The 22,375-nt window shown below is 46.0% G+C and overlaps 1 protein-coding gene across 1 annotated transcript in view; it reads right to left on the reverse strand.

The window, feature by feature from the left end:
• The window catches only part of CTDSPL2 (CTD small phosphatase like 2), a gene marked incomplete in the record, with an annotated part of 403,243 nt that extends 390,196 nt beyond the window's left edge, over positions 1 to 13,047 (reverse strand). Inside the window, 2 exon segments of the mRNA XM_030189827.1 lie at positions 11,623 to 11,843; positions 12,850 to 13,047.
• Positions 13,048 to 22,375: the final 9,328 nt, after the last annotated feature.

Here is a 22,375-nt window from a genome sequence, read left to right on the forward strand (position 1 = left end):
ATAAACCTGAAACTAGAAAATAACCAAACAGATAGGCAAAAAACTCCAGGGAGGGCCTCTGGATTGATCTGTCGGGACTAATGGAAAGAAAATTATCAGGTAATAACTAATTTTTCCTTCCATAGCGTCCCACAGATCAATCCAGAGACTGGTGGGATGTACCCAAGCAGTTCTTAACTAGGGTGGGACCCAGAAACCCCAGTTTGCAGTACCGAAGCACTGAACGCAGCCTCCGCCCTTGCTGCTATGTCCAATCTATGGTGCTTTGAAAAAGTATGCACTGAGGACCAGGTGGCCGATCTACAAATTTCTTCCAACGAAACCGATCTAGTCTCTGCCACAGAAGTCGCCTGTGTCCTAGTGGAATGAGCTTGGAGCTGAGCTGGTGGCTCTCTACCGAACGCTATATAAGCTGAAACGATAGCCTGCTTTAACCACTGAGCCACCGTCGCCTTAGACACTTGCCGCCCTTTCCGTTGCCCCGCAAAAAGAACAAATGATCCGAACGGAAATCATTAGTCACTTCCAAATACCTAATAGCGTGCTTAACATCCAAACACCGGAGTGCATGAAACTCTGTCGGATGATCCTTGTCTAAGCTGCTGATTCATATGGAAACGCGAAACAATCTTGGGCAAGAAGGACGGAACCGTCCTCAGTCACCCCTGCCTCCGTAAAATGAAGGAACGGATCTCGACAAGATAAAGCCTGCATCTCAGAAACTCCTTGCGGAAGAAATAGCAACCAAAAACACTGTCTTCAAAGTCAAATCCTTAACTGACAACCGAGACAGTGGTTCAAATGGTGGCCGCAGCAATGCCTTCAGAACTAAATTCAAATTCCATGAAGGAAAGACAGAGCCGCGGCGGTCTCAACTGATTGACTCCCCGTAAAAAACGAACGACATCCGGGTGAGAGGCCAAAGAAGACCCTTGCAAATGACCTTTAAAACAAGCCAAGGCCACCACTTGAACCTTCAAGGAGCTCAACGACAGAGATTTGTCAAGACCATCCTGCAAAAAAGCCAAGATTGAAGAAATTGAAGCCGAAAAAGCTGACAGCCCGGCCGTCGCACACCACGCCTCAAAGGTTCTCCACACTCGAGCATACACTGTCGATGTGGAATGCTTCCTAGCTCGCAACATAGTGACAATTACCTTTTCCGGATAACCTTTCCGTCTCAACTTGGCCCTCTCAATAGCCAGGCCGTAAGACCAAACGGGGAGGGATCCTTCATAAGGATGGGACCTTGATGCAACAGACCCCGCCGAGGAGGCAGACGCAACGGTTTGTCGACCCGAAGGCATACCAGATCCGCGTACCATGGATGCCGGGGCCAATCCGGCCCTACAAAAATCACCCAACCCGGGTGTCTCGCCACTCGACCCAATATCCTGCCTATCATAGGCCATGGCGGAAACACGTACAGCAGAGAAGTCAGAGGCCAGGGTTGCAGAAGCGCGTTGATCCCTCGAGACTGAGGATCCCTGCCGTGGCTGAAAAATTGCGACACTTTGGCATTGCCCACCCGTGCCATTAGGTCCATAGCCGGAACTCCCCACCGGCTCGTGATCAACAAAAACGCCTGCGCGGAGAGTTCCCACTCCCCCGGATCCAACATATGGCGACTCAGAAAATCTGCCTGTGTTCAGAGTTCCAGCTAAGTGCACTGCCGAGAGTTGAGTCAAGTGCTCTTCCGCCCACTGGCATAGACACGTCGCCTCTTTGGCGAGATGAATGCTCTTGGTGCCTCCCTGCCGATTGACATAGGTCACTGCTGTTGCATTGTCAGAGAGGAACATGTATCAGCTTCCCCGCCAGGTCCCTATGAGATGCCTGCAATGCTAGATGCACTGCTCTCAGTTCCAACTGATTGATGGGCCAAGAAGCCTCCAACCGAGACCAAACCCCCTGTGCCGTGAGCCCCTGACAATGGGCTCCCCATCCGGAAAGACTGGCATCTGTCGTCACCACTTTCCAGTCCGGCACCGCCAGGGGCATTCCGAGACTTAACTTGTCGACCCAGAGCCACCAACGCATTTTCATCCTGACCATTGGCTCCCATGCCAACTGAACTGAGTAAGCCTCCGACACCGGAGACCACCGTCTCAACAGGGATCGCTAAAGAGGCCTCATGTGACTCCTGGCCCACGGAACCACCTCCAGCGTGGCTGCCATAGATCCCAGAACCTGAACATAATCCCAGGCTGTGGGCACTGGACTGTGCAAAAGAGTCTGAACCTGAGTCTACAGCTTCAACCTCCGGCTGTCTGGTAAGAAGACTCTGCCCACCCGGGTGTCGAATAGAACCCCGAGGTATTCCAAGGACTGAGATGGGTCCAAATGACTCTAATGCACCACTTGTTCCTCTGATCCCATCCCCACCAACTTACTTAACACCATCTCTCCTACTATCACCCCCTCCATCTGTCATATCCTCAACCTCTCTCTCTCCACTGCAACTGTCCCCGACACCTTCAAGCATGCTGTAGTCACGCCACTCCTCAAAAAACCATCACTAGACCCTACCTGTCCCTCCAACTACCGCCCCATCTCCCTCCTACCCTTCCTCTCCAAGACACTTGAGCGCGCAGTCCACAGCCGCTGCCTTGATTTTCTCTCCTCTCATGCCATCCTTGATCCGCTTCAATCCGGTTTTCGCCCTCTTCACTCGACAGAAACAGCACTTTCTAAAGTCTGTAATGACCTGTTCCTTGCCAAATCCAGAGGCCACTACTCCATCCTCATCCTCCTGGATCTATCCGCTGCTTTTGACACTGTCAATCATGACTTACTTCTTGCCACACTGTCCTCATTTGGGTTCCAGGGCTCTGTCCTCTCCTGGTTCTCCTCCTATCTCTCCCACCGCACCTTCAAAGTTCACTCTCATGGATCTTCCTCCACCCCCATCCCCTTATCTGTTGGTGTTCCCCAGGGATCGGTCCTTGGACCCCTTCTCTTCTCAATCTACACCTCTTCCCTGGGCTCCCTGATCTCATCTCATGGTTTCCAGTATCATCTCTATGCTGATGACACCCAACTGTATCTCTCCACACCAGACATCACCGCGGAGACCCAGGCAAAGGTATCGGCCTGCTTATCCGACATTGCTGCCTGGATGTCCAACCGCCACCTGAAACTGAACATGTCCAAGACCGAGCTTATCGTCTTTCCACCAAAACCCACTTCTCCTCTTCCTCCACTTTCTATCTCAGTTGATAACACCCTCATCCTCCCCGTCTCATCTGCCCGCAACCTCGGAGTCATCTTTGACTCCTCTCTTTCCTTCTCTGCGCATATCCAGCAGATAGCCAAGACCTGTCGCTTCTTCCTCTTTAACATCAGCAAAATTCGCCCTTTCCTCTCTGAACACACCACCCGAACTCTCGTCCACGCTCTCATTACCTCTCGCCTGGACTACTGCAACTTACTCCTCACCGGCCTCCCACTTAGCCATCTATCCCCCCTTCAGTCTGTTCAGAACTCTGCTGCACGTCTCATATTCCGCCAGAACCGATATACTCATATCACCCCTCTCCTCAGGTCACTTCACTGGCTTCCGATCAGATACCGCATTCAATTCAAGCTTCTCCTTCTTACCTACAAATGCACTCAGTCTGCTGCCCCTCACTACCTCTCTACCCTCATCTCCCCTTACGTTCCCGCCCGTAACCTCCGTTCACAGGATAAATCCCTCCTCTCAGTACCCTTCTCCACCACCGCCAACTCCAGGCTCCGCTCATTCTGCCTCGCCTCACCCTATGCTTGGAACAACCTTCCTGAACCCTTACGCCAAGCCCCCTCCCTGCCCATCTTCAAGTCTTTGCTTAAAGCCCACCTCTTCAATGCTGCGTTCGGCACCTAACCCTTACCGTTCAGTGAATCCAGACTGCCCCAATTTGACTGCCCCGATCGGACCGACCGTTCACTTGTCTATTAGATTGTAAGCTCTTTGAGCAGGGACTGTCTCTCTTTGTTAATTGTACAGCGCTGCGTAACCCTAGTAGCGCTCTAGAAATGTTAAGTAGTAGTAGTAGTAGTAGTTCTCCGGTTTGATGACCCATCTCAACGACCACAGCAGACTGATCACCTTGTCTGTCGCCTGAACGCTGTCCTGAAACGACGACACTCGTATTAACCAGTTGTCGAGATAAGGATGCACTAGCACTCCTTGCTGTTGCAGAAACGCTGTGATTACCACCATAATCTTGGAAAATGTCCAGGGAGCCGTAGCCAAACCGAAGGGAAGAGCCTGGAACTGAAAGTGCTGACCCAGAACCGCAAACCGAAGAAACCGATGATAAGGCGGCCAAATGGGAATGTGCAAGTAAGCCTCCTTGAGATCCAGGGAAGTAAGAAACTCGCCTGGCTGGACTGCGGCGATAACAGCCCGAAGAGTTTCCATGTGGAAGTGATGCACCCGCAGAGCCTTGTTTACTCCTTTGAGATCCAGCACTGGACGAAAGGACCCTCCTTTCTTTGGGACTACGAAATAGATGGAATAACGACCCAAACCACGCTGTGCCACTGGTACTGGAACCACGGCCCCCAAGCGAATTAAATTTTCCAATGTGTCCCTGACCGCCGCTATCTTCTGTGGAGATTTGCAAGGGGATTCCAGGAAACAATCGGACAGACTTTGAACAAATTCTAACTTGTAACCATCCCGGATTACCTCCAAGACCCACTCGTCTGAAGTCACCCTGGTCCACTCTCCCAGAAAAAGGGACAGACGTCCCCCTATCATCCCTGGAAGATGGACCAAGGACCGTCCGGAGGAGCTAAGCGAAGAAACCAACGCTCCCCCCACCATGATCCTGTCTCTTCCGTGCCGAAGACACGCCTCTCTGCCCCGCAGACGCTCGAGGGCAGGAATCACAGGCTCCAGACGCTGCTCTCCGGTTCCCACACCGGGAGCAGCGCTTGACCGATTCCGACGGGGCTGCAATGTGCCCAGCTGAACTCAGCACAAGAAATCCTCCCCACCCACTACCGAAAGGCTCCACCAAGGCACCACCGACTGAAGCAAAATACCTGGTTACTGTGAGTGCCAGCCTAACACACAAAAAGTGTGTTTAAAACTCCAACCTGATCTCTCTCTCTTTTTTTTTTTTAAGGAGATTAACTACTCACGTGCCCCAGGAAAGGAACCAGCGGGAGGGGGGAGAAAGGGAGGGACCTGGGACCACCAGGTATCCCTGCTCAGCACCTTAGTAAGCCCTCAACCCCTGGAAATGGGCAAGGAGTCCCAAAATCTAGAGCTACAGAGTTATGACCATCCGCCTGCTAGATAGATAGAATACTGAGGTTTGGCTGGCTGCACATGACCACATATAGAGCATCAGAAGTTCTATCTCCGCCTGCTGGCAGAGGGACATAACCCACCAGTCTCTGGATTGATCTGTGGGACGCTATGGAATGGAGAGTTGCTGGAAATGGGCGGATGCAGGAGAGGGCAGGGAAGAATGGAGAGTTGGTGGACATGGATGGATGGAGGGAGGAGAGGGAAGGGGAGAGAAATGCTGGACATGGATTGAGGAGAGGGAAGAGGAGAGAAATGCTGGACATGGATGGAGTCTGCAAACTCTTATCTTTTAAAATACACTATAAATAAAAATCACAAAAAAAAGAAAGATTAAAACAAAAAACTGATAAAACAATCTGTATCTCATACCCCTGGAGCATATTACTCATTATACACCCTTCCCAATTATTACTTAAAAACACAATCGCCATTACATGATAACCTTGCTAGCGCCCATTTCATTTGTGTGAGAAACGGGCCTTATTTTACTAGTATTGCAAATAAATGAAAAATTAGATAATAGGCATCTTTGAGACCTGGTGGAAAGAGGATAACCAGTGGGACACTGTCATACAAAGGTACAAATTATACCACAGTGATTGGGTGGATCGAATTGTTGGAGGGGTAGCACTGTAGGTTAAATAGGCCCTTGAATCAAACAGATTGAAAATTCCACAGGAAACAAAATACATCTTGGAATTCCTATGGATCAAAATTAAATGGGGAAAAGGGTAGTTATAGGAGTGTACTATTGCCCACTTGGCCAGGATGAACAACACAGATGTAGAAATGTTATCAGAAATTAGGGAGGCTAACAAACTGGGCAACACAATAATAATGAGTGATTTTAATTACCCCAATATTGAATGGGTAAACGTAACATCGGGGCATGCTAGGGAGGTAAAATTCCTTGATGAAATCAAGGACAGCATTATGGAGCAGCTGGCACATAAGCCAACAACAGAAGGAAAAATTCTAAACCTAGTCCTTAGTGGAGCGCATGATCTGGTGTAGGAGGTAATGGTGGTGGGGCTGCTTGATAACAGTGATCATAATATGATCAGATCTGATATAGGCTTTGCAGAAAGTACACACACGAAATCCATTAGCGTTTAACTTTCAAAAAGGAGACTGACAAAATGAGAAGAACCGTGAAAAAAAAAAACCAACAACTTAAAGGAGCAGCTGCAAAGATCAAAAATTTACATCAGGCATGATGCTGTTCAAATATATCATCCTGGAAGCCCAGGCTAAATATATTCTGTGTATTAAAAAAAGGAGGAAAGAAGAGCAAATGACAACCGACATGGTTAAAAAGTGAGGTGAAGGAAACTATTAACATCTAAAAGAAAATCCTTCAGAAAATGGAAGAAGGAACCGATGGGAAATAAGGAACATAAGGAATTTTACGCCTGATGGAAAGCACAAAAAGAAAGAAGGCAAAGAGGTACTTTGGAGGCAAAAACACCTAGTAAAAATTTAATTAGGTATATTAAAAGCAAGAAACCAGCAAAAGAATCGGTTGGAATGCAAGATGGGAGGCAAGATGGCGGCTGAGTGAGACGTATGGTAAGTCGCTCCAGACCTACCTCTCAACTTTTCCTAACAACCTAATTTTCCGATGCCAAAAAGAAGAGGCAAACAGCGCCTTAGCCCTGCGGCACAGTCTGTGCCTTTGGTGGGAACGCTGGACCGTTTTCTACAATTGAGTGTTGCGACGGGAGCTCCTTCGCAGCAGGAGAGCTTGGGGAGAGGTTTGCCACTCTCCTTGAAGCAGAAACAACTCTCAGCCCCGAGACGCGCAAGCCCCCTCTGATGCCGGCGGAAACCCCCCGAGAGCGGCTCTGGAGATGCCAGATGCCAAAGTGCCAACAGGGTCTCCGGACACGGGCGCCACTTCAAATGTAGAATCGCCGACTTTCCCCGCGTTTGGAATAGCGGGAGACGGAGGGGAGAATCTCCTTGGGGGAAATCAGCTTGCATTTGAAAGTCAGCCATCGTTGGAACCTTTAATTGAATCTGGATTATTAAGTCCTTTCTACTAAAGAAACCAGAGACTATAACTTTGGACACAATATGGCAAGCCCTAGTGGGCCTAGAAACTTCCTTTTCACAGAAAGTTTCTTCAGTGAATCAATACTTTAATCAAATGTCTGAAAAATTCCAACATTGGATAAAAAAAATTACAGCCATGGGTAATGATATGGGAAAAAATACTAAGATTATACAGGATTGTCAACAGATCCAAATTAATTTGATTAAAGAAAGCCTTTACCTTCAAAATAGGATTGAAATCCTGGAAAATTATCAAAGATCTAATACCATTAGGCTTATAAATTTTCCTAGGCAATTTTCCTAGAGCATGGTGCAAGAAAAAAGACGAAACCACACTCAAAAATTGGAAACAACTGCAAAGAAAATACAAATACACCATCAGACAAACTAAAAGAACATATTACAAAACCAAAATAGGACCAAATTACAAGGATACACACAAACATTTTTCACTCGTAAACAAACTAACAAACACTACACCGGCCACTTCCAATAATATGGACACCCCATCCGCAACCAACCTTGCGAACTACTTTAATGAAAAAATTATAAAGCTGCGACTTATGATACCAACCAACACAGCTGATTACACGAGCCTCCTCGAATGCCTAGACCCAATACTGGGGGAACACCCAGCAGATCGATCATGGACCAACTTTGATACGCTCTCGCTAGATGACATCTCACAATCGCTTGGCAGATACGCCAAGTCGCAATGCAAACTAGACATCTGCCCGACTAGCCTAATTAGATCAGCCCCTAAACAATTCAAAACAGACCTCACGAAACACAAACTACAGACTTCAAAATGGTCTCTTTCCCATGGAGAAAAGAAACATCTTACTCACTCCTCTACCTAAAGATGCCAAGAAAGACACAATGGATATAACCAATTACCACCCAGTAGCATCTATACCCCTCATAACCAAACTCATGGAAGGTATAGTGACGAAAACAACTCACTGAATATTTAGATAAACACTCAATTCTGCATGAGTACCAATCAGGATTTAGGACGAATCACAGCACCGAAACTGTTCTGGTATCTGCAATGAACTCATTCAAACAAGCAATTGCAACTGGCAATAACATACTCCTCCTACAATTTGACATATCTAGTGCCTTTGACATGGTCAATCATGGAATTCTATTACATATACTAGAATACTTTGGAATAGGAGGTATAGTTCTCAAATGGTTCAGAGGATTCATGACCACAAGATCATACCAAGTAACAACGAAGATGGAAATAGGACACCTGAATGTGGAGTCCCCCAAGGATCCCCCCTTTCACCAACTCTCTTCAACCTAATGATGACACCCTTAGCCAAATTACTAGCCAACCAAAACCTCAACCCTTATATACCGTGTTTCCCCGAAAATAAGACACTGTCTTATATTAATTTTTGCCCCCAAAAATGCGCTAGGTCTTATTTTCAGGGGCTGTCTTATTTTTCGGGGAAACATAGGGGTTGGCCCGCCCGCCGTCGCTCCTGGAACTAACCTTAAATGTCTTTCACCTTCGCAGCAAGCAGCAGCAGCAGGGCAGGCCACTGCTTCCTTCCGTGTCCTGCCCTCGCCTGACGTAACGTCCGCGAGGGCGGGGCACGGAAGGAAGGAGAGGTCTGCCCTGCTGCTGCTTGCTGCGAAGGTGAAAGGAGGCGTTGAAGGTTAGTTCCGGGAGCGACGGAGGGTGGGTGGAGGGGGGGCCCGGCGACCTTGGTGGGGGAGGGGGCGGCCTTGTCCGGCTCTCAGCGGCCCTGCTTTCAAACAAAAATTTGCTAGGTCTTACTTTCGGGGGAGGCCTTATATCTACCAATTCAGGAAAACCTCTACTAGGTCTTATTTTCGGGGAAACAGGGTATATGCAGATGATGTCACGATATCTATCCCGTTTAAACACAACCTAAATGAAATCACCAACGAGATCAACCAGAGCCTCCAAATCATGCACTCCTGGGCGAATGCTTTCCAGCTAAAACTCAATGCAGAAAAAACACGTCTTGTACTCACATCACAATATAACAAAAACAACTTCACCACCATAACCACACCATACTGCTGCCTTCCCATCTCACAAAATTTGAAAATTAAATATATATTTTTTGACTCCAAACAATTGAACTCTTTTCTGGACTTCAAGATTGCTGGCTTACCTATGCTACAGCCAAGGAATATAATAACTTTGACGCCGTGATAAGTATAGAGATCACTCGAACTTCTTCTCTGCCGCCTTTTTCTTTAACTTTGTTAAAAATTAAAATTATTTTTCCTATGTATTGAGGAATTGCCTCCTTATAGTGGACTAAAGATGAGAAATGGTCATGATTTAAATACAATGTAATAGTTAGTTTCCTAAAGCTGTGTAATGACTTATAGTCATCTATTCTGATTTCAAGGTTTGTACTTGGAAAAATTTTATAAATGCAATAAAGAAATAAAAAAAAAAAGGAATGCCAGATGACCTGGGATAAAAGGGGCAATTGGGAAAGACAAAGCCATAGCGGAGAAATTAAATGAATTCTTTGCTTCAGTCTTCACTGAGGAAGATTTGGGAGAGATACCAGTGCCAGAAATGGTATTCAGTGCTGATGAGTCAGAGAAACAATGAAATCTCTGTAAACCTGGAAGATGTAATGGCGCAATTTGACAAATTGAAGAGTAGCAAATCGCCAGGACCGGATAGTATACATCCCAGGGTATTGATGGAATTGAAAAATCAACTTGCAGAACTAGTGCTAGCAATATGCAATTTATGTTTAAAATCAAGCTTAGTATCAGAAGATTGGAGGGTGGACAATGTAAGGCTGACATTGGTGCCAGACAAAACGGTAGAGACTATTATAAAGAACAAAATTACAGACCATATTCAAAAGCATGGATCAATGAGATAAAGCCTACATGGATTTAGTGAAAGGAAATCTTGTCTCACCAATCTATTACATTTCTTTGAAGGGGTGAACAACAGGTGGATAAAGGTGAGCTGGTCGATATTTTGCATCTGGATTTTCAAAAGGCATTTGAGAAAGTAAGTCACGAAAGACTCCAGAGGAAACTAGAGAGGGTCATAGGATAGGAGGTAGGGTCCTATTGTGGATTAAAAACTGGTTAAGACAGTAGGGTTAAATGGTCAGTATTCTCAATGGAGAAGAGTAGATAGTGGGGCTTACCAGGAGTCTGTGGTGGGACCACTGCTTTTTAACATATTTATAAATGATCTAGAGATGGGAGTAACTACTGAGGTAATGAAATTTGCTTAAGCCACAAAGTTATTCAAATTTGTTAAATCGCAAGAGGATTGTGAAAAATTACAACAGGATCTTAGACTGGGAATCCAAATGGCAGATGATGTTTAGAACAAGTGCAAAGCGATATAGGTGGGAAAGAGAAACCCAAATTATAGCTACGTAATGCAAAGCTCCACATTAGGCATCACAGATCTGGAAAGGGATATAGGAGTCATTGTCAATGATATATTGAAACCCTCTGCTGCAGCTAAGAAAGCAAATAGATTTTTTAGGTATTATTAGGAAAGGAATGGAAAACAAAAAGTTAGGCACTAAAAATCTTTGCGCTAAGATAGTATTCTATGATGGCATCTGGGCACCAGGATTCTGTTACAGAACAAAGAATAAGCCAGCATTTGCGAGTGAACATTTACTCGCTATCACTTACACCATGTAAAAGACAGGTGTAAATATTGGCACTTGCACATGTAACATACAGTATTCTATAAGTTTTCAGCAAAGAGCATGACTCGCCCATGCCTCATCTACGTGTATGCCCTTCCTTACAGTTATGTGCTAAAGCACGTAAGTGCTACCTTATAGAACAGCGCCTCAGTGGATTTAGAAGTGTAAATACTGTTTACCCTGATCATGACGCATAACGCCCATTTTAGTGCCTAAAGTTGTATGCTGAATTGGCTCCTAATGTTTGGCGCACTATATAGAATTAGGGGGATGTATGTAACTAAGAATAAGTCTTGACTGCGTATCTTCACATCATTTGTCATACCAAGCCCAATTTAGAGGTTTGCAAAACTGATTAAACAAGGCCCATAAATTAAATAGAGCCCACTTGCTTCCAGCTTGAATTGAATACTACTAGATAATCAATCAACTTGCTTCTTTGTATGATATGAATCTGAAGAAAACGTCCAGATATGCCAAATACAGAGCTGCCAAAAGAACTCTGGGATAAAGTTATTCAAAAGGTACAGATTGGGGAAGTCTATAAAAAATTTCAATGCGTCTGAATACCTCTTTGTGTACTGTCAGGTCCATCGCTGTAAAAGTGGAAACATTTCGACACCACCATGACACTGCCTCTATCGGCCATCCCTACGGTAAAGCATGATGATGATGGCAGTATTATGTTGTGGGGAATGTGTTGCAACAGAAGAACAGGAAGGTTTGTGTAGATCTACAGAAAAACGGACTGTGCAAAGTACAGGCAAATCCTGTTCCAGTATGCCACAGACCTGGGAGAAGAAAGAAGATTCAATTTTCAGCAGGCAATGATACCAAGCAAAGCAAAAGGAACAATGAAATGACTGCAAAAAAAAAAAAAAAAAAAAAAAAAAGAAGGTAATGTTATTGAGTAGACTAGTCAAACCCCAGACCTGAAGTCAATAGAAAATCAGTTACAAGACTTGAAGACTGCAATCCACAGAGGATCCCCGTCCAACATGACGGGGCCTGAGCTATTCTGCCAAGAATGGACAAAAACAGAACCATTCTGTTGTGCAAAGTCAGTTGACACTTACCTTGAATAACTTATGGTAGTTACTGATGCAAAAGCAGTTTAGTCAAGTAGTAAGTCACAGGATGTGAAGACTTATGCAAACAAGACTTATAAGACTATTCAAAACATAATGTAAAAACCAATAATTGTCCTTCCACAATTACTGTGAATATTTACTATTTATCAACGTTTTTATATAACCTCTCCCCAATATATAATCTACAAAATATTTTACAAGGGTAGACGAATACGTTCATCAATTAAACCTATTTGTTAGAAAACCTTGCATCTTTTACAGAACAGCCATGAGTTCCAATAGAGCAGAATGTAAAAAGTTTAAAAGGTGTAAATGGAGGTGAATGAGGCTTTGGATTCATTGTAGGAAAGGAATACAACATTTATACAAATACAGACACACATCCTGAAGCCCAGCAATACAGAACTGCTGCACTGGTGTAGAACATGCAATACACACCCACCTTTTCACAGCCCTTCTGCAGTCTTTGCCATGAACTCCATCACTGCATTTCAAATCAACATTTACTGACTTGTCTGTGTCCATAAACAGAGACCGCCCCTCCCCCAACAAGACACCCTCACCTGTGTATATACAACCTCCCCCCCCCCCCCCGGTGTCCAGGACTGTGATGAACCGAAAGCTCCAACCAGACCTTCCAGACTCAGGTACGGCCAGGTCGAGGCCTAACCCCGGGCCCGCCGCAGCCGCCGTCGTCGGTTCTTACCTGCGCTCTCGGCCGCGCAGCCCCGGTGCTCGGGGCGGGAGAGTGTCCCCTCTCCCTCCTCCGGCCCGCGGGCGGCCGCTGCTCAGGGCCCCGTTGTCCCGCTGGCTCTGCTCCTCACGGACGCGCCGCTACAATCCAGGCGCCATTTCCCGCCTACCGACCTGCTACACCACACGCCGGGGACCCGGATGGAGTGCAGTGCGCAAGCGCGGCGGCCGGGGCGGGGCTACGAATTGGGACTGGGCCGGAGCGAGGGAGTAGTGCTAATAGAGCGGGGGCGGGGCTAAGAATTGGGACTGAGCTAGAGGGCGTAGTGCTAATAGAGCGGGAGCGCGGCGGCCGGGGCGGGGCTACGAATTGGGACTGTGCCGGAGGGAGTAGTGCTAATAGAGCGGGGGCGGGGCTACGAAGTGGGAGTAGACCTAATTGAGCGGGAGCGCGGGCCGGGCGGGGGCGGCGCTGAGGTGAGTAGACGCTGACGAGCGACCTGAGCTGTGGGTCTGCGCCCCCTTGTGTCATATCACTTCTCCACAACCTCGGCGAAATTCTATCCTTGTTTCAGTTCACTTCCATCACAGACTGAAAAGGAACAGAAGGGCACACACACTTCCCTGTAATTTATCCAGTTGCAAACTATGCCAAAATATTTCACAGGACCCCAAAGTCATCCACAAAGGAAAGATATTCAACATAAAGGGATCTTTCACTTGCTCATCTTCCAATGTGGTATATATCATTCAGTGTAAAAAATGTAACGAAGGATGCTATATTGGAGAAACAGGCCAGATGCTTAAGACAAGATTCAATTTACATAGACATCATATGAACAATACTGGTGCCAGCAGGGTTCCCACGCCTGTTGGTCAACATTTTACAGGACCAGGACACTGTACCAGTGACTTCACAGTGAGAATCCTGAAAGGTAACTTTAAAACCATACAAGAACGTAAGACCTTTGAAGTCAGAATGATTGAATATTTTAACACCCAACAGAAAGGACTTAACAAGGATCTGGGGTTCCTAGCCCATTATAAACCATAAAGCTGTATGTCTCTGTAGATCACCCCACCCCTCCTGTTAGAATATCAATGATATGCTTTGATGTCCCCATGCATACCTCCGACCCACCCCCATCCTCCCACCCTGTCAGACTGTCATAGTAATGCTTGAATGTTTTCACTTATATACATTGTCAGCTAGCACATTTGCTTATTTCCGCTCTGACGAAGAAGGGCAACCTTCGAAAGCTAATCAAGAAATGTATTAAGTTATGTCAAATAAAAAAGGTATCATCTTATTTTCTTTTCCATGTTTTATTTTGTTTGATTTCTATTGATAACCTTAAGAGTGGACTAACACGGCTACCACACTCCTCTACTTAGGAGGGGATAAGGAAACCTCCTAAAGTGAGGATGATAAAATAAGGGTTCTGAACAAGCGAATAAGGCTTAGGAGTTAAAAGCAAAATCAAAAAGGTGGGCTTTTAGCTTAGATTTGAAGACGGCCAGAGATGGAGCTTGACATACCGGCTCAGGAAGTCTATTCCAGGCATATGGTGCAGCAAGATAAAAGGAACGAAGTCTGGGGTTAGCAGTGGAGGAGAAGGGTGCAGATAAAAGAGATTTACCCGGTGAACAGAGTTCCCGGGGAGGAATGTAGGGAGAGATGAGAGTGGAGAGGTACTGAGGAGTTGCAGAGTGAATGAACTTATAGGTCAATAAGAGGAGTTTGAACTGTATGTGAAGTGACAAGGAGAGGGCTAATATGAGCATAACAACACTGGCGGAATATTAGTCGTGCAGCAGAATTTTGAACAGATTGAAGAGGAAAGAGATAGCTAAGTGGGAGACCTGTGAGAAGCAAGTTGCAATAGTCTAAATGAGAGGTGATAAGAGTGTGGATGAGGGTTCTGGTAGTGTGCTCAGAAAGGAAAGGTTGAATTTTGGTGATATTATAGAGAAAGAAATGACAGGTTCTAGCAGTCTGCTGAATATGTGCAGAGAAGGAGAGGGAGGAGTCGAAGATGACCCCAAGGTTACAAGCTGATGAGACAGGAAGGATGAGTGTATTATCCACAGAAATAGAGATTGGGGGAGGAGGAGAGGTTGGTTTAGGGGGAAAGATAAGAAGCTCAGTCTTGGTCATGTTTAGCTTCAGATGGCGCTGAGACATCCAGGCAGCAATGTCAGACAGGCAGGCTGATGCACTACAAAATGCACTACAAAACTATAATAGGACCAAACTACAAGGACACACATAAGCTCTTCTCACTCGTGAACAAACTCCTAAACACTACACCAGTCACTTCCAACAACACAGAAACCCCACCCGCAACTAACTTAGCGAAATATTTCAACGAAAAAATTATAAAACTCAGACGCATGATACCTTCTAATACCACTGACTATACAAGCATCCTTGATTGCCTAGATCCAAAACCTGGGGAACACCCAGCAGATCGCTCCTGGACCAACTTTGACATAGTCCTTCCTCAGTCCTTCCTATTTCAGATCATCACCTAATCACCCTCAGTCTTCATCATCCTCCCCCTCAACCTCGCCCAACTATAACCACTGCCTTCAGGAATCTCCAAGCTGTCGACCCCCCTACCCTATCCTCTCATATCTCCACTCTCTTCCCTTCCATCTCGTCTTCCGAATCTGTCGACACGGCTGTCTCTACCTACAATGAAATTCTCTCCACTGCTATGGATACCCTAGCACCATCTGTCTCTCGCCCCACTAAGCGCATTAATCCTCAGCCCTGGTTAACCCCTTGCATCCGTTACCTTCGCTCCTGCACCCGCTGTGCTGAACGACTCTGGAGGAAATCTCGCACCCTGTCAGACTTCACCCATTTCAAATTCATGCTATCCTCCTTCCAGTCCTCCCTATTCCTTGCCAAACATAAGTACATAAGTACATAAGTAGTGCCATACTGGGAAAGACCAAAGGTCCATCTAGCCCAGCATCCTGTCACCGACAGTGGCCAATCCAGGTCAAGGGCACCTGGCACGCTCCCCAAACGTAAAAACATTCCAGACAAGTTATACCTAAAAATGCGGAATTTTTCCAAGTCCATTTAATAGCGGTCTATGGACTTGTCCTTTAGGAATCTATCTAACCCCTTTTTAAACTCCGTCAAGCTAACCGCCCGTACCACGTTCTCCGGCAACGAATTCCAGAGTCTAATTACACGTTGGGTGAAGAAAAATTTAAGTACATAAGTACATAAGTACATAAGTAGTGCCATACTGGGAAAGACCAAAGGTCCATCTAGCCCAGCATCCTGTCACCGACAGTGGCCAATCCAGGTCAAGGGCACCTGGCACGCTCCCCAAACGTAAAAACATTCCAGACAAGTTATACCTAAAAATGCGGAATTTTTCCAAGTCCATTTAATAGCGGTCTATGGACTTGTCCTTTAGGAATCTATCTAACCCCTTTTTAAACTCCGTCAAGCTAACCGCCCGTACCACGTTCTCCGGCAACGAATTCCAGAGTCTAATTACACGTTGGGTGAAGAAAAATTTTCTCCGATTCGTTTTAAATTTACCACACTGTAGCTTCAACTCATGCCCTCTAGTCCTAGTATTTTTGGATAGCGTGAACAGTCGCTTCACATCCACCCGATCCATTCCACTCATTATTTTATACACTTCTATCATATCTCCCCTCAGCCGTCTCTTCTCCAAGCTGAAAAGCCCTAGCCTTCTCAGCCTCTCTTCATAGGAAAGTCGTCCCATCCCTACTATCATTTTCGTCGCCCTTCGCTGTACCTTTTCCAATTCTACTATATCTTTTTTGAGATACGGAGACCAGTACTGAACACAATACTCCAGGTGCGGTCGCACCATGGAGCGATACAACGGCATTATAACATCCGCACACCTGGACTCCATACCCTTCCTAATAACACCCAACATTCTATTCGCTTTCCTAGCCGCAGCAGCACACTGAGCAAAAGGTTTCAGCGTATCATCGACGACGACACCCAGATCCCTTTCTTGATCCGTAACTCCTAACGCGGAACCTTGCAAGACGTAGCTATAATTCGGGTTCCTCTTACCCACATGCATCACTTTGCACTTGTCAACATTGAACTTCATCTGCCACTTGCACTCCCATTCTCCCAGTCTCGCAAGGTCCTCCTGTAATCGTTCACATTCCTCCTGCGACTTGACGACCCTGAATAATTTTGTGTCATCGGCGAATTTAATTACCTCACTAGTTATTCCCATCTCTAGGTCATTTATAAATACATTAAAAAGCAACGGACCCAGCACAGACCCCTGCGGGACCCCACTAACTACCCTCCTCCACTGAGAATACTGGCCACGCAATCCTACTCTCTGCTTCCTATCTTTCAACCAGTTCTTAATCCATAATAATACCCTACCTCCGATTCCATGACTCTGCAATTTCTTCAGGAGTCTTTCGTGCGGCACTTTGTCAAACGCCTTCTGAAAATCCAGATATACAATATCAACCGGCTCCCCATTGTCCACATGTTTGCTTACCCCCTCAAAAAAATGCATTAGATTGGTGAGGCAAGACTTCCCTTCACTAAATCCGTGCTGACTTTGTCTCATCAGTCCATGTTTTTGTATATGCTCTGCAATTTTATTCTTAATAATAGCCTCCACCATCTTGCCCGGCACCGACATCAGACTCACCGGTCTATAATTTCCCGGATCTCCTCTGGAACCCTTCTTAAAAATCGGAGTAACATTGGCTACCCTCCAGTCTTCCGGTACTACACTCGATTTTAGGGACAGATTGCATATTTCTAACAGTAGCTCCGCAAGTTCATTTTTTAGTTCTATTAATACTCTGGGATGAATACCATCAGGTCCAGGTGATTTACTACTCTTCAGCTTGCTGAACTGACCCATTACATCATCCAAGGTTACAGAGAATTTGTTTAGTTTCTCCGACTCCCCCGCTTCAAATATTCTTTCCGGCACCGGTGTCCCCCCCAAATCCTCCTCGGTGAAGACCGAAGCAAAGAATTCATTTAATTTCTCCGCTACGGCTTTGTCCTCCTTGATCGCCCCTTTAACACCATTTTCGTCCAGCGGCCCAACCGACTCTTTGGCCGGTTTCCTGCTTTTAATGTATCTAAAAAAATTTTTACTATGTATTTTTGCTTCCAACGCTAATTTCTTCTCAAAGTCCTTTTTTGCCCTCCTTATCTCCGCTTTGCATTTGGCTTGGCATTCCTTATGATCTATCCTGTTACTTTCAGTTGGTTCTCTTCTCCACTTTCTGAAGGATTGTTTTTTGGCTCTAATGATTTCCTTTATCTTACTGTTTAGCCACGCCGGCTGACGTTTAGTCTTTTTTCCCTTTTTTCTAATACGTGGAATATATTTGTCCTGAACCTCCAGGATGGTGTTTTTAAACAGCATCCACGCCTGATGCAAGTTTTTTACTCTGCGAGCTGCTCCTTTCAGTCTTTTTTTCACCATTTTTCTCATTTTGTCGTAATCACCTTTTCTATAGTTAAACGCTAGCGTACTTGATTTCCTAGTTTCACTTCCTTCAATGCCAATATCAAAACCGATCATATTATGATCACTGTTATCAAGCGGCCCTCGTATCGTTACCCCCTGCACTAGATCATGAGCACCACTAAGGACTAAGTCTAGTATTTTTCCTTCTCTTGTCGGCTCCTGAACTAGCTGTTCCATGAAGCTGTCCTTGATTTCATCAAGAAATCTTATGTCCCTTGCGTGTACAGATGTTACATTAACCCAGTCTATATGCGGGTAATTGAAATCCCCCATTATTATTGTGTTGCCCAGTTTGTTTGCGTCCCTGATTTCCTTTAACATTTCCGCATCCGTCTGTTCGTCCTGGCCAGGCGGACGGTAGTACACTCCTATCACTATCCTTTTCCCCTTTGCACATGGAATTTCAATCCACAGTGATTCCAAGGAGTGTTTTGTTTCCTGCAGAATTTTCAATCTATTTGATTCAAGGCTCTCGTTAATATACAATGCTACCCCTCCACCAATCCGATTCACCCTATCACTACGATATAATTTGTACCCCGGTATGACAGTGTCCCACTGGTTATCCTCCTTCCACCAGGTCTCAGAGATGCCTATTATATCTAATTTTTCATTTAGTGCAATATATTCCAACTCCCCCATCTTATTTCTTAGGCTCCTGGCATTCGCATATAGACATTTCAAACTATGTTTGTTGTTCCTAAGTACATCATGCTTAGTACTTGACAGTATTAATTGGCAATCTTTTGTCTGATTTTTATTGTTATTTAAAGATACCCGATCTACTACAATCTCTTTTGCAACCTCACTATCAGGATACTCTATCTTCCCTGTTATGGTGATATCTTTGAAAGATACCTTATCCCGAACCATGCTCTTTTGAGCGACTGTCGGCCTTCCCCCCATTTCTAGTTTAAAAGCTGCTCTATCTCCTTCTTAAACGCCGATGCCAGCAGCCTGGTCCCACTCTGGTTAAGATGGAGCCCATCCTTTCGGAATAGGCTCCCCCTTCCCCAGAATGTTGCCCAGTTCCTAACAAATCTAAAGCCCTCCTCCCTGCACCATCGTCTCATCCACGCATTGAGACTCTGGAGCTCTGCCTGTCTCTTGGGCCCTGCGCGTGGCACAGGTAGCATTTCAGAAAATGCTACCCTGGAGGATCTGGATTTCAGGAATATTATTCTCAATTAACCAATTCTCTTGGCTCCAACCCTCATCGCCTCTTCGCCACCCTCAACTCCCTACTTAAAGTACCCTCCGCTCCCACCCCACCCCCTCTCTCTCCTCAAACACTAGCTGACTACTTCCGCGATAAAGTGCAGAAGATAAACCTTGAATTCACTTCCAAGCCTTCTCCTCCCTGTGACTTCTTAACCCACTCCCTCAACCAACCTAACCTGGCCTCCTTCTCCTCCTTCCCTGAGATCACCGAAGAGGAAACTGCTCGCCTTCTTTCTTCCTCTAAGTGCACCACCTGTTCCTCTGATCCCATTCCCACCAATCTGCTTACCAACATCTCTCCTACAGTTAACCCCTCAATCTGTCACATCCTCAACCTCTTTCTCTCCACTGCCACTGTCCCTGACACCTTCAAGCACGCTGTAGTCACACCACTTCTCAAAAAACCATCACTTGATCCCACCTGTCCCTCCAACTACCGCCCCATCTCTCTTCTACCCTTCCTCTCCAAATTACTTGAACGTGCTTGTCCACAGCCGCTGCCTTGACTTCCTCTCCTCTCAGGCCGTCCTCGACCCGCTTCAATCTGGCTTTCGCCCACTACACTCAACAGAAACAGCACTCTCTAAAGTCTGCAATGACCTGTTCCTTGCCAAATCCAAAGGTCACTATTCTATCCTCATCATCCTCGACCTATCTGCCGCCTTTGACACCGTCAATCATAATTTACTTCTTGACACACTGTCCTCATTTGGGTTCCAGGGCTCCGTCCTCTCCTGGTTCTCCTCGTATCTTTCCCAATGCACCTTCAGTGTATTTTCTAATGGCTCTTCTTCCACCCCCGTCCCGCTCTCTGTTGGGGTCCCTCAAGGATCTGTCCTTGGACCGCTTCTTTTCTCGATATACACCTCTTCCCTGGGCTCGTTGATCTCATAACATGGTTTCCGGTACCATCTCTATGCTGATGATACCCAGCTTTACCTCTCCACTCCCGACATCACAGTTGAAACCCAGGTCAAAGTTTCGGCCTGCCTTTCAGACATCACTGCCTGGATGTCCAACCGGCATCTGAAACTGAACATGGCAAAGACTGAGCTCCTTGTCTTTCCACCCAAACCCTCTTCTCCTCTTCCCCCACTTTCTGTCTCTGTTGACAACACCCTCATCCTCCCCGTCTCTTCAGCCCGCAATCTCGGAGTCATTTTTGACTCCTCCCTCTCCTTCTCTGCCCATATCCAGCAGACAGCTAAGACCTGTCACTTCTTCCTCTATAATATTAGCAAAATTCGCCCATTCCTCTCTGAACAGACCACCCGAACCCTCGTCCACTCGCTCGTTACCTCTCGTCTTGACTATTGCAACCTTCTCCTCGGTGGCCTCCCGCTTAGCCACCTATCCCCCCTTCAATCTGTCCAAAATTCCGCCGCACGTCTTATCTACTGCGTGAACCGATACTCTCATATCACCCCTCTCCTCAAGTCGCTTCACTGGCTCCCGATCCGCTACCGTATACAGTTCAAGCTTCTCCTATTGACCTTCAAGTGCACTCAATCTGCAGCCCCCCATTACCTCTCTACCCTCCTCTCCCCATATGTTCCCACCCGTAACCTCCGCTCTCAGGACAAATCACTCCTTTCTGTACCCTTCTTCACCACCGCTAACTCCAGACTCCGCCCCTTCTGCCTCGCATCAACTTATGCCTGGAACAGACTTCCTGAGCCCATACGCCATGCGCCCTCCCTGCCCATTTTCAAGTCCTTACTCAAGGCCCATCTCTTCTCCCTTGCTTTTGGTGCCTAACCACCTTCCCATTCCTGATACCTACACTGACTACATAGTTTTTACCTTTAGATTGTAAGCTCTCTTGAGCAGGGACTGTCCTTCCCCATGTTTAGACTTGTACAGCGCTGCGTAACCCTGGCAGCGCTATAGAAATGCTAAGTAGTAGTAGTATAGTCTCAGTAGATGAACTCTCACAATGGCTTAAAAAATATGGCAAGTCTAAATGCAAACTAGACATCCGCCCTGTTAGCCTAATAAGAGCTGCCCCCAAACAATTCAAGAAAGACCTTACGGACCAAGTAAACTATAGACTCCAAAATGGTTCATTCCCCACGAATAAAGGAAACATCCTACTCACTCCTCTGCCAAAAGACGTCAAGAAAAGCACAATGGACCTAACGAATTATCGATCAGTTGCATCTATTCCGCTCATAACCAAAATAATGGAGGGCATAGTTACGAAACAATTCACTGATTATCTAACCAAACACTCAATTCTACACGAGTCACAATCAGGATTTCGATCAAATCACAGTACCGAAACTTTACTAGTGGCGGCAATGAACTAATTAAAAAAAAACAATTGCTACTGGGAAGAACATACTCGTACTACAATTTGACATGTCAAGCGCCTTCAACATGGTGGATCATGGAATACTACTTCATATATTAGAATACTTCGGAGTCGGAGGCCCAGTCCTCAAATGGTTCAAGGGATTCCTCACTACCAGATCCTACCAAGTAATTACTGACGCCGAAAGATCACCTCCATGGACACCAGAATGCGGAGTTCCACAAGGTTCCCCCCTCTCACCAACCATCTTCAACCTAATGATGATACCTCTAGCCAAATTATTAGCCGATCAAAACCTTAACCCTCATATATATGCTGACGATGTCACGATCTACATCCCGTTTAAACACAACCTAAACGAAATCACTAACGAGATCAACCAAAGTTTCAGAACCATGCATAGTTGGGCAGACTCATTCCAGCTAAAACTCAATGCAGAAAAAACTCAATGCCTAGTACTCACTTCACAATACAAC

This window comes from Microcaecilia unicolor, chromosome 1 (assembly GCF_901765095.1).
Source record: "Microcaecilia unicolor chromosome 1, aMicUni1.1, whole genome shotgun sequence".
NCBI lineage: Eukaryota > Metazoa > Chordata > Amphibia > Gymnophiona > Siphonopidae > Microcaecilia > Microcaecilia unicolor.